Raw genomic sequence first — 13,859 nt, 5'->3', positions numbered from 1 at the left:
GGTATCAGCTCCTCATCCCGCCCCCTTTCCTCATGAACCCTTGATAATTTCTATATTTTTTTCAACTTTCAATATGCTTCACCACCACCATAATTTACATGCACTGATTCTTCTTTAGTCTTTATTTATTAAATGTCCAACTTTCACATGCATAAGAGGAGGTTGAAAATACCGTGGCTTGGATCTGTCACATTTAGTCTTCAAAGCCACCCTCTGGCTTGACAGCTCATGAAAGAGATCTTTTGCAGCAGGTTATTCAATGCACACATCTTTTGGTCTCTTGACTGCTGCTACCGTGAGCATTGATAGTGGATCCAAGTAAGATGAAATCCGGGAACGTCCATCTTTTCTCTGTTTATCATGAGGTTTCCTATTGTCCAGCTGTAAGGATTTGGGTTTTCTTTACATTGAATTATAATCCAGATGGAAGGCTGTAATCCTTGATCTTCATCAGTAAGTGCTTCAAGTCCTGCTCACTTTTAGCAAACAAGGTTGAGTCATCTGCATATTTCAGGTTGTTAATAAGCCTTCCTCCAATCCGGATGCCACATTCTTTTCATAGAATGCGGCTTCTCTGGTTATTTGCCCAGCATGCAGACTGAATAAGTTGGCGAGAGGATGCAACTCTGATGCACACCTTTCCTGATTGTAAACCATGCAGTGTCCTCTTGTCCTGTTCATGAGCAGCTTCTGGATGAGCACAATGTAGTCTTCTGGGATTCCCTTTCTCCCCAAGGCTGTCGGAGTTTGTCATGATCCCCACAGTCGAACGCCTTTGCATCGTCACGAAACACAAGGGAACATCTTTCTGATATCCTCTGCTTTCGTTCAAGATCCATCCGGCATCAGCAACGATGTCCCTTGTTCCACGTCCTTTTCTGAATCCGGCCTGAACCTCTGGGAGCTCCCTGTCATTGTACTGTTGTCATTGTTTTTAGATGATCTTCAGCAACATTTTACTTGCATGTGTTATAGATATCGCTCCATAATCTGAGTGTTTTGTTGGGGGACCTTTCTGTGTAATCCGTACAAATATGGACCGCTTCCAGACCGCTGGCCCAGTAGCTGTCTTCCGAGTTCTCTGGCCTAGAGAAGAGTGCTTCCAGGGCTTCATCAGCTCATTGGTGGGACTTGGTGACACGTTCCCATAAACATTAAAGGGCAGTTTTACTCTCTTATAGGATTGCTATGCGTTGAAATTGATAGGACACAACAACTTGTTTCCTAAGGAACCTTGAAGGCTAAATAGGTAAGCACTCTGCTGCTAGCTGCGGAGTCGGTGGTTTGAACGCCTCCAGGGGCCCCGGCATGAGAAAGCCCTGGAGATCTGTTCCTGTAAAGATTGCAGCCTGGAAACCTGATGGGCAGTTCTCCCCTGTCCGCGGGGCCACCAGGAGTGACCTGGCAGCACCTAATGACCCTGGCTTCTTCTGCGCCCTCCTGGCTGACTCCCAAGCTCCTTGCTGCTCCTGTGAGCACTGTCCCATCACTTCTGCACCCCGTACTGCAACGTTCATGTCAAGACTTCACCTCCACGCTTTCCAAACCGCAGTCACTAAATATCAACCTCCATTGAAAATTTCTTATTATTTCAAATGGATGTTACTCATTTACTTCTTTGAGGATGTTAAACATATTTCCAGTCTTCTTCTGATTGTTTTGTGAAGTTAAGTTAATCTGACTTCATCAAAAAAAATTTTTGTTTTCATTATTGATGTTATTGCCTATCTTTCTTGGGTTTTCTATCTATGTTTGGAGTGTCAGTTTCCAGGTTTCTTCTTAGTGAACGTTTGTTATTGCCACTGGTGTGGTAACACTTTCTTCCTCTTTTACCCCTTTATGCTCACTGTGTTGCAAAGTGAATTCATCGCATTTTTTTTAATTGCTGGTAAAATACATGAAAAGCAAGATATCTTTATTGACTTCTCATATCCTGCAGCTTTATGCTATTCTCTGTAGTTATTTTCTGGTTCATTCTCTTTTAACAAAAACAAGAAAAAGTGATTCACCTATCCTATATTTAACTTATTTATTTATCTTTCCAAAAGAGAAATTTCAAGTTCAATTTTCGCATTTATTTTTCAAATTCGTCTGGCACTTCTAATATTGCATTAGTCAGAACCTGTTAAGAACATGAAAACCACAGAGAGTGTAACATAAGTCTGGCTACATGGATTAAGTTGTCGCTGTGCCAACTTGGCTAGGCCACGATTCTGAGTGTTAGGCAATCATTCTCCACATCATGATCTAATGTAATTATCCCAGATGTTATAAATCCCAACCTCCATGATGTTACGGAGGCAGGACATAACATATAGGATTGAGTTGTATTTTAAGTCCATCTTTTTGGAGATATAAAACAGATCAAACAAGTGACTCGAGTCAGAGGGATATCAGTAACAGCAAGATAGAAAATCTGAATACTTCCTTTATACCTGAGGTCCCCGTGCTGAGAACCTCCTAGACCAGGGCTGAGGAATGCGAGGAAATGTTTAGATCCCCAAAGAAGGACAGGCCCCCGGGAAACAAGAACTCCCCCCAGAGCCAGCACAGAGAGAAATCTTCCCCTTTAGACTTCTACCTTGTGAACGTCAAGAGAATAAATTTCTTTGTGTTAAAGTCCTTCACTTGTGGCGTTTGTGTTGTTAGCAGTAATAGATAACTATGATGCTGAGACAATATAGATATTAAAACAGGAGTTAGCAGTTGTCTCTACAGACGGAGGTATAAGGGAAATCAGAGTCTAGAGGCTGAGAAGAGGGGATCCCTTTGGAACCCAGGTCTTTGAGAGGGAATGCCATAGAACATGTTTCTATGTCTACGTGTGTGTGTGAACCATATGCTACCTGATGCTCTGAACCTCTTCTATGTCTATAAAGTAGTGGTATTCAGAATGTTCACATGATGCTGACATCTCAGGGGTGTGAAGGAGGGGTCTTGTAGAGCTGGGGCTCAGAATTTTGAGAATAAGTGTAGTCTGGCTGCTGTTTATGCCTCTAAAGGGATATGATGAGGTTGGTTATAAAAGTGTCAGGAAAACAGCTGGGCACTGGAACCAACGGCAGCTAGGGTGAAGAGTCGTTGATGGAGTAAAACTAACAGAAACAGCAAACAAAACAGGAATAATCAACTCCCTTTCTCTCTTCCGTTCATGCTTCCTACACTGTCGCGCTGCGTGGAAGGCGCTGGCCCAAAGTGAGGCTCCAGGATTTGGCTGAATGCCAACTGGCATGCTCCAACAAAGGAATGCAGGAAAGGAAGCACACACCTGTGTTCGCCAAGAAATCTGGGAGATTCTGCTCTTGTCAACTGACTGGAACAGATCCGCGAGTGTGCCCATTCCAAAGAAAGGTGACCCAACAGAATGTGGCAATTTTTGAGCAATGTAATTTATAAAGGCAGGTAGGTAAAATGTTGCTGAAGATAACTCAAAAACGGCTGCAGATAGATCATAGAGTAGCTCAATTTCCAACTGTCTCAGATATTGCCAAATCGATTTCTATACTGGCTGTATATACCTACAGGTCCACCAGCAGTGGACAAGAGTTCCTATCTCTCTGCATCCCCTCCAACACTTGTTACTTTCTGATGTCTTGAATTGGGCTATCTTTGAGGGTGTTAGGTGGTATCTCATAGTTGTTTTAATTTGCATGTCTCTTATGGCTAGAGATCTGGAACATTTTCCCATATATTTATTGGCCATTTGGATTTCTGCCCTTGAGAAACTCCTTCTCAGGTCCTTTGCCCACCTCCTGAGTGGCCAATTGGTTTTTTTCTTGTTGTAAGTTAGCAGAGTATTGTAGATTTTAGTAATAAGGCCCTCAGGACCAGTGGTGAGAGTGGCGATACTGGAAGGGTGGAGGGAAGGTGAGAGAAAAAGGGGGAACAGATTACAAGGATCTACATATAACCTCCTCCCTGGGGAACAAACAGCGGAGAAGTGGGTGAAGGGAGACATTGGATGGTGTAAGATATGATAAAATAATAATTTATAAATTATCAAGGGTTCATGGGGAAGGGGAGAGCAGGGAGGGAGGGGAAAAAATGAGAAGCTGATACCAAGGGCTCAAATAGAAAGCAAATATTTTGAGAATGATGATGGCAAAATATGTACAAATGTGCTTGACACAATGGATGGGTGTATGGATTGTGATAATAGTTGTATGAGCTCCCAATAAAATGATTTTTTTAATTTAAAAAAGAGATTAAAAATAAATAAATAAATAAAATGGGGGGAAAAAAACAAACACCCCACCTGCAATAGTGCATCAATAGGAAACTGCTGAATTCAAAAAATTCAAGCTGGAACTAGTAACCATCTAGCTGAGAAACAACAAAGCCCACATGGAAGAAGCACACAAGCCTCTGTGATCATGAAGTGTCCATGAGATCAGGTATCAGGCATCAAAGATCCAGATCAAAAAATCATAATGTGAATGAGGGGGGGAGTGCGGAGTAGAGGCCTCTGGTAGTTATATAATTGTCAATTTAAGGATTAAGCATGTAGAGGTGGAGTCTAGCCTGTCAATCAGGTCATAGCCAATGAGGCTTCTGTGTGGACATAGCCTTCCCCTAAGGATTCTTGGAATTCCAGAATTTCCTCCTTGGAGGTGGGAGATTCTCTGCTCACACCCTGGGAGACATAGCAGCAGTCAAGACACATGGACCCACCCTAATGATGTAGAGACCCCTGCCAGCACTGAGATGTTTCCAATGCCACTGGATCCAAAGACTTCCTACCCACTGGCCTGTGATCTATATTCAGCGTCATTGCATGTGTTTTGTGAGTCTGAAGAGGACTTTATAGTTTGGTATCAGACATATGGGCTAATATCAGCCTTATGGACTTGATCTGGACTGGGTTGGGATGTTTTCTCAATGTTCAATTGCTCTTGTATATAAAGCTCTTTCTTATACACATTTGTGTGTCGATGGATTTGTTTCTCTAGTCTACCTAGACTAACACAAGACCAAAGCCAATGTGTAAGCAATTGGACATCCCCTTACAGAAGGGTTGTGGGGCGAAGATGGGCCAGTAAGGGTGCAGTGTAGCACCGATGAAACATACAGCTTTCCTCTGGTTCTTTAATGCTTCCCACCCACCCCCACCCCCACTATCATGGCCCTAATTCTACCTTATAAATCTGGCTAGACCAGAGCATGTACATAGGTACAGATAAGAGATGGAAACACAGGGAATATAGGACAGATAAACTCCTTGGAACTAATATTGAGAGTAGCCATACCAGGAGGGTAAGGGGAAGATGGGGGTAAAAAAGAGGAACCAATCACAATGATCTACCTATAACCCTTTTTCAGCGGGGTGGACAATAGACAAGGGGGTAAGGGGAGACATCGGACAATGAAAGACATGAAAAAACAATAATTTGTAAATTCTCAAGGGTTCATGAGGGAGGGAGAGGTTGAGAGGGAGGGGGGGAAATGAGAAACTGATACCAAGGGCTCAAGTAGAAAGAAAATGCTTTGAAAACGATGAAGGCAACATATGTACAAATGTACTTGAGACAATGTATTGATGGATGATGATAAGAGTTGTATAAGCCCCCCAATAAAATGATTTAAAAAAATTCAAGCTGGATTCAAAAAATATTTTGGAATGAGGGATATCATTGCTGATATCAGCTAGATCTTGGCTGAAAGCAGAGACTACCAGAAAGATGTTTACCTGCATTTTATTAATGCTGCAATGCATTCAACTGTATGGCTTATAACAAGTGATGGATCATATTGAAAAGACTGAGAATTCCAGGACAGTTCCTTTTGTTCCTGCAGAACTTGTACACAGACCAGGAGGCAGCCATTGTTCAAAAAAGAACGAGGGGTTCCAGGTGGTTTGAGATCAGGGCAGATGTGTGCCAGGGTTGCGTCTTTTCATCTGACTTATTTAATCTGTATGCAGAGCAACCAGTATCAGAAGCTGGACTATCTGAGGAAGAATGGGCATCAGTGTTAGGCAAGACTCACGAACAATTTGGGACATGCAGATGACACAACGTTGCTTGCTAAAAGCAAAAGGACTTGAATACGTACTGATGGAGATCAAGGACTAAAGCCTGTAATGCTTCACCATAAATAAAACAAAAGCCTTCACAACTAGGTCAATAGGCACCATCACAATAAACAAACATGACGGAAGTCGTCCAGGATTTCATGTTACTTGCATCCACAATCAACGACCATGGAGGACGCAGTAAAGGAATCGAACGATATATTGCATTGGGCAAATCTGCTGCACATGATCTCCTTAAATGATTAAAAAGCAAAGATATCAGTTTGAAGACTAGGGTGTGTCCCAAGCCAGGTATTTTTCAATCACCTCATAGGCATATGGTAGCTGGAAAGTGAATAATGAAGAGCAAAGAACATTCGTGCACATTTAAATTATGGTATTGGTGAAGAATCTTAAATATGCCATGAACTTCTACCAGAATGAACAGAAAGTCAGGGTGCAGTACAGCACCGATGAAGCACACAACTTTCCTCTAGTTCTCTAATGTTTCCTCACCCCCACTATCATGATCCGGCTAGACTAGAGGATGTACACTGGTACAGATCAGAGCTGGAAACACAGGGACTCCAGGACAGATAAACCCCTCAGGACAATAATGAGAGTAGAAGTACCAGGAGGGGCAGGTGGGGGAGAGAGGAGGAACCGATCACAATGATCTACATATAACTCCCTCCCTGGAGGATGGACAACAGAAAAGTGGGAGAAGGGAGACATCGAACAGTGTAAGATATGAAAAAATAATAATAATTTATAAATTAACAAGGGTTTGTGAGGGTGTGAGGATAGGGGAGGGAGGGGGAAAATGAGGAGCTGATAACAAGGGCTCAAGTAGAAAGAAAATGTTTTGAGAATGATGATGGCAACCAATGTACAAAGGTGCTTGACACAATGGATGCATGTATGGATTGTGATAAGAGTTGTATGAACCCCCAATAAAATGATTTTTTAAAAATAGTTTTATTAGGAGCTCATACAACTCTTATCACAATCCATACATATATCAATTGTGTAAGGCACATTTGAACATTCATTGACCTCATCATTCTCAAAACATTTGCTCTCCACTTAAGCACCTGGCATCAGGTCCTCATTTTTCTCCCCTCCCTCCCCCCTCTCCCTCATGAACACTTGATAATTTATAAATTATTATTTTGACATATCTTGCCCTGTCCGACTTCGCCCTTCACCCACTTTTCGGTTGTCCGTCCCCCAGGGAGGAGGTCACATGTAGATCCTTGTAATCCATTCCCCCTTTCCAACCCACCCTCCCTCCACCCTCCCAGTATTGCCACTCATACCACTGGTCCTGAAGGGATCATCCGCCCTGGAGTCCCTGTGTTTCCAGTTCCTATTTGTACCAGTGTACATCCTCTGGTCTAGTGAGATTTGTAAGGCAGAATTGTGTTCATGATAGTGGAGGGTGGGGGGAGGAAGCATTTAGGAACTACAGGAAAGTTGTGTTTCATTGTTGCTACATTGCACCCTGACTGGCTCGTTTCCTCCCCGAGACCCCTCTGCAAAGGGATCTCCAGTGGCCTTCAAATGGGCTTTGGGTCTCCACCCCGCACTACCCCATCATTCACTATGGTAAGATTTTTTGTTCTTTGATGCCTGATACCTGATCCCTTCAACACCTCGTGGTCACACAGGCTGGTGTGCTTCTTCCATGTGAGCTTTGTTGCTTCTGAGCTAGATGGCCGCTTAAAATGACTTTTTTAAGTAAAAATAACAAACAAGAATGAACATCCAGAATGTTCTTTAGAGACGCAGATCATCTCGTGCACTTTGAACATAAGACTGAAGGCGTGGGCAAGCTGAGGCGAGTCCGTGGAAAAGCGGACATCCCCAGAGTGCGGTTGACAGAGAAAGGGTCACATGGACTCATGCACAGGAACTCTCCTAAGGCGCGTGCAGACGGGGCAGTGTTCTGTTCGGTTGTGCACCGGGTTGTTCTGAACCAGAGCCAGTGAGTTGGCGCCCAATGACAACATAGTGTCTTCTAATGACGGGCCTAATACAGAAGCTGTAGCGTATGAGGCAGAATGTGACATCAGGACTGGAGGAAGCTCATTACCGACCTCTGATGTGTGGATGGCACAACCTTGCTTGCTGAAATAGAAGAGAACTTGGAGCACTTGCTGATGAAGACTGAGGATCGCAGCCTTCGATATGCTGCCATGTAAAGGATTTACCACTCAATGGCAAGAAAACAAAATCCTCACCACTGGACCTGTAGGTATTATCATGATAAGTAGAGAGGAGATTGAAGTTGTCAAAGGGATTCTTGCTTGGATCCACCGTCAATGCTCAGGGAAGCAGAAGTCAAGAGATCCAAAAAGGAGTTGCATCAGATAAGTCTGCTGCACGGGCCTCTTTAAAGTGTTATAAAGCAAGGATGTTCCTTTGAAGACTAAAGTGTGTCTGACCCCAGCGAGGTGTTTTCAGTCACTTCATGTACCTGAGAAAGCCGGACCTTGAAGAAAGAAGACTGGCGAAGAAGCGCCGCGTTGAACGGTGGCACTGGTGAAGAAGGTAGAAAGCACCACGGACGCCAGCGGGACAAACCAATCTGCTTCTGGAAGAAGGAGAGCCTGGGTGCTCCTAGAAGAAAGGATGGTGAGCCTTGGTCTCACGTACTTTGGCCGTGTCGTCAGGAGAGACCAGTCCCTGGAGAAGGCCATCCTGCTTGGTGGAGGAGAGGGGCAGAGAAAAAGAGGAAGACAAGATGGGTTGACACGTGGCTGCAACAAAGTGCCCAAAGCTAAGAACAATCGCTACGATGGTGCAGGACTGGGCAGTGGGCTGTTCTGTTGTCCATCGGGTGGCTATGAGCAAGAACCGACTGGACAACACCGAACCACCCCCACCTCAATATTGTCCCCTCTGCAGAGGCTCAGACCCGGCACGACAGACGAGCACGAAGGAGAATTGTCCTACAGCAGGGAGACAATAAACAACTCGCACAAGGACTACACTCAGTAGACATAACGACAGGTCAAATCTTGGTTTTGTGCCTTTATTTCAAAGAGAAATGACGCTAGTAGTATCCAATGAGTGTAATGTTAGCTTAGTTCTCAATATGCAACTTTGCTATGTCTAGAAATACTCTGTCCCGATTATTTTTCAATATTTAGCCGAAATATAAAATATACTTATTTTAGTCAAATTTAGTGTTTTTCTCAAATAGATTGTTTCTTGGCATTTATCAAAATAATGCTTTCATGATTCTTTACATTCACACAGTGGGATTGACGGTGGGCTTTCAAGTGTTGCTTTTGTTGTGTATGGCAAGTAAACGGTGTGGTCATCCGGTAGGAGTGGCATGCACCGCCCCCCCCACCCTGTGCACAACTTGTCTTGACATCGAAACTGAGGACGCAATCCACACACCATGAAAGGACTGGAAGGTGTAATAAGCACATAACAATGCTTTCTGGGAAGAGCAGAGTCTCCCAAACAGGTCCAACGATGGCTTCCGAGGGCAGAGAAGGGGAACTGGCTTGGCTTTTATTGCAGTTTGGGGTTTGGGCTGGATGGAGGGTTAATGTTGCACCACAAGGATGCTCAGGTTTTCTTACCAGCCTGCCCAGGTGTGGGGCCACAAGAGAGGAGGGAAGGTGGAGTTTAAAATCCACCAGGAGCCAATCAGCAATAATAAAGTCAGACTACTATGTGCATCTTAATTGTCAATAGCAGGTAGACTTTGACAATCATGACATTTGATTGCGATCAACCAGACGGTATGGATTAAACTGGGTCCTAGCCTGAACATGTTATGGGAGCGGTTTCTAGCTTCTCTTGGCCTCTACTGCAAAGTAAGGAACCCGGCGCACCCACTCATAACGACTCCTGCCTGGCAACGAAAGGGACGGGTGCCGACGGGAGAAGACATATCCAGCTGAGCTCTGGGCTTTGGGCCCCGGAAATCTGCTGGTGGACCAGTCATCCCCCAAGGCGGAAAGGTTTTACACTCAGCTTTGGATCACTCAGGGCTTTTGCTTTTCTGGTTTGGTCAAATACCACATCCGAGAGGAGAATGGTAACATAGAGAACTGCCCTTTGACCATGGGGGTGATGGGGGCGGGGGTCTCACATGCGCACGCTACATCCCTAGCAGACCTTCTACATACTGGCTTTATTATTGGTAGCTGTACTGGGAAAGCTGAGAGGCTGAGGCTGGGGCTCTGGTTAAGGTAGGAATATGAGGTAGCACCAGGATTTGCTGATACTTTTTCCTGGAAAAACAACATCCTTGAAACGGAGGGGGTGTCTGTGGATTTCATTGAGGGGAGAGTCTGTTCACAAGCGATGTTACAAGCTTCATCCCACTGCTTTCCGTGCTTTCCTGCTGCCTGCCAGGCCGAACCCGTCACATGACGTGACGCTCACTAGGGCCTGCTCTAAAGTTAAATTGACCTGCTTTGGGATTTGGGCCCAGCCACTTCGTAGCTCTGTGATCTTGAAAAAGTTTGAAACTCTCTCAACCGTTTCCATGTCCATAAAAGAGCAGTAATAAGAATGCTCACAAAAAGCCAGTTGTGAATCAAGCACATAAAACATTGAGGCATGCCGAGTGTACAAAGGCAGAGCAAGCGTTAGCTATGATGTTTATTGGTATCGTATCAGGTTTCTTAGAAACGCCAGCAAAGCGCGAGAGCGACCAGGGTCTCAGGATTCCCCTTACTGACCACCGTAAGGGGAGGGTCATTAGCGGCACTTCCTTACCTGAGCAGTGTCAGCTTACGGTGTCATTCAAGTGGAGAATAACAATAGCACCTTGCTATTCCTAATTTTCTGAGGGTTTTTTTTTCTATCATGAATGGGTGTTGGCTTTTACTGCATCAATTGATAGCATACAATGTCTTTCCTTGTCAGCCTGCTGATGGGGGAAATTACACAGATGTCCATGTCTTCCCACAGGGCTGCTCTCTGTTCTATTCAGAGGGCTGGGGAGGTAGCCTTTTTTGGTAATAAGTCATCAAAGGTTAAAGATCATTGGGGATCAGCATTCATTTCTCAGGGTTAATGAAGGCACTGTGGTTATGTACGATGTGAACATTTGGAGAAGGTAAATGAGGGGATGTGGGAACGCTCAATACTCAGTTTACAGCCCTCCTAAAACTATGATTTCACAATAAAACATTTAAATAAAATCACTGAAGCTGAGTAATGCTGTTTTGTTCTTTTTAAAGAGAGTTTTATCGGCACATAATTGACATGTCATATAATGTAATAATCCAATCCTACTAAGACGAGTTGTGCAATCAGCAGCACCGTCCATTTCAGAATGTTTTCTTCTCGATCTCATTGAGGTTATAGCTCTCCTTGGCTTCCCCCCCTCCCCAGTCTGGCCCTGGCCAATTATTAATCCAGTTACTGTCTCTATAGATTTACCTGTCCTGGATTGCATTTACCAAATAGCATACAAAACACAAAACAGAAACAAACAAAATAAAATCCTAAAACAAAAAGAAAGCCAAAAATATCAAAAACTAAAACAACTTTAAAAGGGGAGATCAAATGATAAGGTGTTACATTTTAACCCAAATACAGCTGCCATGATTGCCTTTATTGACAATGCTCTTGGTCTGATGGCAAGGCTATTCACACTCCTGCACTATGGTCCTAGGGGATTCAACAGAGGCTTAACCCATTTGGGGGCCACTGCAGATAGATTTGGGGCTTCCACTGTCATCCATAGCCTTCTGCAAACCAGGTGTTCAGAATTTAAGCTCTGATTCCATTCCCTCCTCCAGGTTTGGTTTTATTGTTTGCAATCCTTGGGTCACACAGGCTGGGGTGCTACTTCCAGATGGATTTAGCTGATACTTCACTTAGATGCCTGCTTGTTTCAAAACAAGGCTTTAAGATAGATTCTTTCTGACAGTCAGGCACCATCTGATTTCTTCACTGCACCTTGCTATAGCACCCTATCTTCAGTGACCTCCAAGTACCTAGAAGGGCCACGTCATAAAAACTAATTGTTCTTAGATTCTGACTAAAATTCAGTGAGATCCCAAAATCCATTCATACATCTATGGCTTATATATGTTTCAGTTCACTTTAGAGACATCATTATCATTTTATGTTAGGGGATATTATCAATCACCCACATGGGGCATAAGGTAATTTTATTGATAGTATCATTAATTTATTCAATGGCATAGATTTTAAAGTACTGTTGAGAAAAGGGAATTATACATCTACAGGCCCCTTTTCGCACAGCAATACATGAATTGTTGATTTGTACAGATTAAGCGCTTAGGTGACTGGAAAACACACAACAGCAAGGATTGGGGATGGGGCAAACCTTCAATCATGCTCATTCACAAAGGCAGAAATGTGCCAAACACACTAATGTACTGTATGTTATATAAAATCAAGACAAACAACAGCAATAAACTCACTGCCATCAAGTCCATGCTGCCTCCGAATGGCTCTCTAAGACAGGGTCGGACTGCCTCTGTGATTTCTGAGTCTGCCTCTCTTTACAGGAGTGGAAAGCCCTGACTTTGTCCCACACAAAAGCAAAGAGAGCATTCCAATAGTAAATAGATGGTAGCCCTGGGCCAACAGTCACTGAGTGCCCTCAAAGCAAGCAATCTGAACCCAAACCGATGGTCACCAAGTCCATGACCCGGGATAGCGGTGCTCTGCTCCGTCTCACACTGGGCCTGCTCAGCCTGCAGTTCAAGGGGCTTGTCCGTTCCTTAGATCTGCTACCTATGAGCATAAGGAAATGCCCATACAGTGTGAACCCATGCTTACCATCTCTTTGAGAAGGATGCTCAATGCCTCTGATTCCAGCCGCCTCCATCCCATCCCCACAGTTCTCTGTCTCCCAGCCCTCTAAGACTGCCTCTGTGAGAAGCTTCCAAGCGATCACACCCATTCAACAGGTCGGAGGCAGATGCTTTGGGTGCAGCTCCACACATAGGTGACTGCAAGGGTGTCAGGATGACATTGGGTCGACCTACTGTAAGACGGTGTCCGTTGCAAGGCTAACTTCAGGATTCGAAACGTCACAACTGGACGAGTAGATATGGTCAAACGCGGCTCTCTGTCACTGGCGTGCATGGCCAGACATGGAGAGAGCATTTTTTAATAAATAGTCCCCCAAACTTAAAAATCAATTCTGAAATGCCAGTTAATGCTTTTTAAAATGTTTACAATCTTCAACGCTCAGAAATCCTACTTCTAGAAAGAGGTAGGTGACCAGAACAAAGATTATGTATTGATCAAGGTAATTAGATGCAAGTAGCAAAATTCACTCTAGGAGTTTAAGGTAAACATATTAAATATTAAGTTTTGTAGGAAGCTCAGGGAACGAGTCGCCGAGAAGACTCAATGCCAGACTCTGAAGGCCACTGCCCCAAACAAGGCCCACTGGTGCCGCCAAGCTGCTCTGCAGGACACAATGGCCCCTGCAGCTCAGCGAGACAGTGACACGCCAGCCGACAGTCCCCTGCAGCTCCTCGAAACGTGGCTTCCCCCACGCCCTGGTCCCGGGGCATGGGGCACGGGGCACAGGGCACGGAGCACGGACCTCCTCACGCCAGCATCTCCGTGTCTGGGTCGCACACAGGTTAAGAGGGCTGCACACAGGAGTCTTCTGGCTGTTGCCTGGTCAGCCAGGACTCAGACAGGGAGAATTTGATGAATTTCCAGAATGTAGGGGGTATGTCCTAAAATATCCAACAGCTGTCTTCAGCGATCATGTCGGGAAGGTAGGTATCATGAAATGACCGTTTAGCTGAGCAAGGTGCTCTTGTATTAGGGGAGTGCGCATGAGGAGGCCCAATGTCCACCTGCCACCCTACTACCAAAC

The sequence above is a fragment of the Echinops telfairi genome, unplaced genomic scaffold (genome assembly GCF_000313985.2).
Source record: "Echinops telfairi isolate 266 unplaced genomic scaffold, ASM31398v2 ScPeMD7_9;HRSCAF=40, whole genome shotgun sequence".
Taxonomy (NCBI): Eukaryota; Metazoa; Chordata; class Mammalia; order Afrosoricida; family Tenrecidae; genus Echinops; species Echinops telfairi.
This window is presented reverse-complemented; position numbering follows the sequence as displayed.